The sequence below is a fragment of the Heterocephalus glaber genome, unplaced genomic scaffold, assembly GCF_053883595.1.
Source record: "Heterocephalus glaber isolate CG9 unplaced genomic scaffold, H.glaber_assembly_v1.0 deba00001610, whole genome shotgun sequence".
Lineage (NCBI taxonomy): Eukaryota > Metazoa > Chordata > Mammalia > Rodentia > Bathyergidae > Heterocephalus > Heterocephalus glaber.
Genome location: NW_028258381.1, coordinates 9,341,800 through 9,346,983, shown reverse-complemented (window position 1 = coordinate 9,346,983; position 5,184 = coordinate 9,341,800). Strand labels below are relative to the sequence as shown.

General features: G+C 41.4%; 1 long non-coding RNA gene across 1 annotated transcript; it reads left to right on the top strand.

Annotated features, from left to right (window-relative positions):
- Positions 1-522: 522 nt before the first annotated feature.
- On the top strand, positions 523-3,467 carry LOC110348148 (uncharacterized). The gene is made up of 4 exons (XR_015445346.1): positions 523-945; positions 1,228-1,760; positions 2,204-2,264; positions 3,231-3,467. It is a non-coding gene; the product is annotated as an uncharacterized LOC110348148 (long non-coding RNA).
- The last annotated feature ends 1,717 nt before the right edge of the window (positions 3,468-5,184 follow it).

Sequence of the window (5,184 nt, the reverse complement as noted above, 5' to 3'; positions counted from 1 at the left end):
TGCAATGCAGCAATTTTGCTCATGTGGCCCAAATCAAACCTCAAATGCAACTTAAATCTGCGGTTCCATGCCATTCTTTTCCATTACCTGCATGACAAGTAAAGGGCTCGGGGGCTGCGCAGTGGCTGCAGCCTCTCCCGAGACTAAATGCCACTGGCTTCTCACACTGACCCCCTTTAGACAGGAGTTTGCCGAAGTAATTTGTCGGGATGAGAGCACACTGGCTTAAGGTGGGGTCTGGAACAAGTGCTGGGTGTCAGTCCGCTTATGTTGCCATAACAAGATCCCCAAGCGGGTACTTCATCAGAAAACGAGGATTGCTCAGCTCAGTTGCGCAGGGCGGAAGTCCAACACCTGCAGCTGCACCTCTCCGGCTTCTGGCTGGGCCTCTGGCTGGGCCTCTGACCCCTTCCCGGCACGTGTGTGGCACCACTGTGGGCGATCACGTGGCAGGAAGCCAGCAGCTGTTGAGCAGCCAGGCTTGCTTGTTCCTTCTGACTTCCTGGATCGGGGACTGACGGTGGCCTGTGGGACCAACCCGCTCCGTGACCGCATCAATCCCTTCCTAAGGGGAAAAGGCTGCCATCATCTCCGCCCAGGCCCAGCTCACAGAAAGCCACCTCTCAGTCCTGCTGTGTGGGGACCACAGGGAGCCGTGGGAGGTGAACTCCAGCCAGCCACACCCCGCACCATCTTTACAGATGAGGACACAGTGTCCTTCTACGAAACCCCTGAGTTTCAGCCTGCGTGGTACCATTTTGGCTCATGTGGGCACAGCTGTTTCAAGGCCGTACTTATTTCTGGTCAGAAGAAATGTGTCACAGTTAGACAGCGGCAGAGCCATCGTGGGTGTCCCCAGCACAATTCATCCTCCACAAATCCCCTGCCCCAGGCTCGTTGCTGCTCGGTAGCTTGATCTCCACCCGGACCTGCTCCGTGTTTCCAGTTTGTATTGACAATTGCTCCTCTGTTTCTTTCTCTCTCACCTTTCTCCAGTCTTTTTCCTCCATATATTTTACCTTGAATAATTTAGTTTCGAATTGCTGTCTTCAAGTTGACTGAGCTTTCTTGAGCAGTGTCCAATCTGCTATTAATCCTGCCCAGTATAATTTTCATCTCAGACAGTTTTTTCAGCTCAAGAATTTCTCTTTGGGTCTTTAACCACCTCCCTGAATGTTTGGTTACATTTATAGAACTTAATGTTCTTGCCTACTAATTCTATTAAAGGACTATGTGTGGGCGATCACATGGCAAAAAGGAAGCAGAGGCTGGAGCAGCTCATGCAGCCACCGGAAACTACCCAGGGCCTGACCCTCCCAGCAGCCTAGGAGGAGCCGACCCCACCCCAAGAGCTCACCCTTCTGCTCCTGGAAGTAAACTCCCTTTGTTAAACTACCCTGTTTGTAGTTATTTATCCACCATCCCTAGGTCATTAATGTAGCATATTCTAATTACAGTTAAAAATCAATTTGACTCTACCTCTGTTTTTTTCTAGAAACTTTACATAGTCTAATTTTTAAATCCCTGTAACAAAGTTTTAAAAATAGTTTCCATGAGCTGCATAATTAATTGTTTCCTTTGTCAGAATTATTTCCAAATATCACTGTTCAGCACGGTTGTTGTCTACTAGGAAGAGACCTCGTAAAGGGCGAGGCTGCTGTCCACAAAAACCTGGGATTTCCCAGAGAGGAGGCCACATGGCCCTGGGCCAGCCCAAACAGTGTCCGGCATTCCTGAAGTCGTCTGTCCGGCAGTGGAAGGTCAGTGTAACGGCCTGATACAGCTATTAAGAAATCCAGCTGAAGTTCAGCTGCACATGTTAAAAGTAGTGCGATATTCAGTTTTTCACTACAAAATAAATATTGATGACATATTCACTATAAAAGACGTAAGAGACAGAGAAGGCTGAAGACAGAGTTACATTTTGAGAAAACAAAAGAATCTGCATTGATCTCAAGTTTAATGCTGCTGTGGTTTAGATCTAAAATGTCCGCAGATGGCTCCTGTGTTCAGAGCCTGGTTTGGAGGGTCCTGGGGCCTGTGCCCATCCGTGGTTCATCCGTGGATCATGCGTGGCTGATGCAACCTTAGAGCTGGGCCTGGCTGGGGGCCCTGGGGTGACCCGGAAGGGGGGCTCCTGTCCCGGCTCCTCCTTCCCTCTCTGATTCCTGGCCGCGGCACATGGAGCAACTTTCTTCCCCAGTTCCTTCTCCCATGCCATTTCTGCCTTGGAGCCTGAGACCATGGACTGCATCTTCTGAAATGTGAGTCAATACAAACCTCCCCTCCTTTAAATTGTGGGTGTCAGATATTTTCAGCAGAGTGAAAATGGTTAATATAAATACATGTACAAGCTTCTACAACTAATCCGGTAAGCACACAATGTTAATAATGTTAGTACAGTACTAGTGAGTAACTCACCACAAGCCAAGCTGATCTTTTCTTTCAGTCTCTGGACTCAAATCTGAAAGGAGTAGGAAATAAAGACCTGGAAAACATAGGAAATTCTTTGCACTGTCATCTTTTTCTGGAAACTAGCATAATCTGAATAATACTGGATACAGTTATATAGAGGAAGCTGCTTTTTGGCAAGTGGTTAGAACCTCAGATTTTCCTTCCAATTCTTTACGAACCTTACAAAATAAACTTGCCTTCAGAATAGATTGTTCAACAGGTAAGGGGAGTAGCCTTCCTGGTGCTTGCAGGAATAACTGTGTTTGGTTACCATTGTGTGACCTTGATTTATTTAGCTGGTTGGTCCTTAGATACTTCATGCAGTTCAGTATTCTAAGGATTGGTCAGAAAAAGAAAGTTTGAATGTCCTTAATGGGGTCATTAGTGATATTGCTGAAAGAAATTAAACTGAAGGACAATCTCAACAAACCTCTTTTTAGTACTAATAGCATACCCCTGGAGAAGTTAATAGCTGGTGTAAATTGGTGTCTATTTCCTTTATCTCATTTTCTTTATCTGGCTTAAGTAGATAACGGATGATTACATTGAATATAAATTAGAAGCATTGCCTGTTTTCTAAACTTGACTCTTATAAAAATAAATGTATAGACCTTTATAAATTCAAGGAGAAATTTTATGGACAGTTGATAGTACTTTTCAAAAGTTAGTACTTTTTATGGACAATAATAGAACTGTATCATTTTTCAAAGTGGAATGACAATGAATTTATGATTCAGCCGTTTAATTCAGTTTTGATTTGTGACTAATTACCCCAGGTGATGAAGGCTTAAGAATCCCAGTCATCAGAAAAGAAAGCTTAATCCAAAGAGCTTCCTACAATGTGAGACAAAAGGAGAGAGTCCAGGAGACCATGGAGAGGGCTGCAGGACAAGGGTTGACTCTCACGAGGACCTAAGTACTAAAGGGCGTCACCAGAGCCTCACTCTGCGGGGCTCAGATTGACAATGATTAAATACGCCTTGCCTGTTCTTATAGGAATCAATCAGCTAATAAAAATGAAAGAAATCTATAAAGTAATTCATTGAAAAAAGAGATTTGAGCGTTACTACTGTTTCATATCACAGCTTACGTTTACTTGCCCTTCTAACCAGCAAAAGAGCCTTTAGTCACAATCGCCTTTGTTTTTTAAATAAATGAAACAGACACAGGATTTCAAGTGCACCTTGTAGCTAGACCTGTAGGCTGGAAAATAGAATTTGAGTAGTTTATACATGCAGAAAAACTGGAAATTAGGATGCACAATGATAGATCCAACATAAATTCATAATGACACATATTAAAAAGAAAAATAAAACATGAAAAAGCGCATTGGAACTGCTAAACAAGTTTGAAAGATCACAGGATACAAAACCAATATGAAAAATTAACCTCATTTATGGTAATATGAAAGGGAATAAAATGGTTAGGGATACATTTTCCAAGAGAAATGTGATTTTGGCACACCAAAAACTACAAAACTGATGAGAAAAACAAAAGATCTAAATGAATCAGGAAGTATTCTATATTCTCAGCTGGAAGACTCAATTTTGGTAAGACACCATTTCTACTCAAATTGACATATGAATTTCAACTGAATTACTATCAAAATCCCTACAGACTTGAGGGAAAAAGTAAGAGAAACTAAAATTTGATACAAAAATTTTATATGGAAATGAATCATATTTGAAACCAATTGAGCTTTAGAAAAGGTGTACAAAGTAGTAGAATTCATATTACCTGATTTCAAAACATACCATAAAGTTATGATGCTCAAGAACCTACAATATAGGGAAACAGCAAGTGAGGTTAACAGGACGGAACTGAGAACTCAGAAATTTACCTTTACCTATTGCTTTTGACCAAAGGGGCAATATCATTACATGGGACCGAGGATGGCAGAATGATTGAATATCTACAGAAAAAAAGATTAATGAGGAGAAACAGAGTAAAAAGGAGCCGTATTACTACCGCACCCTATAAATAAAAATAACTCACAATATATCATAGACCTAATGTAAAATCTAATACAAAGCTTCTGGAAGAAAACGAATGAAAAGGTATAAATCCTTGTATTGGGCAAACATGTCTAAATATGACACCAAAGTCAAAATTAGAAAGAAAAGAGGTAGGAGCAACCCACTTTCCAGTCCCTCTTCTGTCTTTCTTAGAAGCTATCTTTCGCTCAATAAATTCTTCCTACACTTAAAAAAAAAAAAGAGAGAAAGAAAAGAGGTAAATATGTTTTAAAGAAAATTAAGACACTTTTGCATTTTAAAAATATAGAGAAAAGGAAAATATAAACCACATACTAGGAGATATATTTCCCCAGAACATATATCTAATAAAGTAAAGCCAAAATAGATTTTATTGATAAAATCTTTGTATTTTAATAGGACAAACAACTCTTTTTCTAAATTTTTTAAATAAGACATAGGAATCAGTAGTAAGCACATGTTAGTCAGCTTTTTATAGCTTTAATAAAATGCCAGATGTAAGTCAACTTGAAGAAGAAAATGATTATTTAGGCTCATGTCTTCAGATTGTTCAGCCCATGGCCAGTTGCTCCATTGCTTTTAGGCTGTGCAAGGCAGAAACATCAGGGTGTGAGGGTGATTGGAGGAAAGGTGCTCAGCTCATGGCAACCAGGAAGCAGAGAGGGAGGGAAAAAGCCAGGGAGGCAGGGTTCGGAGCCAGATATTGTCCCTCAGTTCATGTCCCCGATTCACCCCC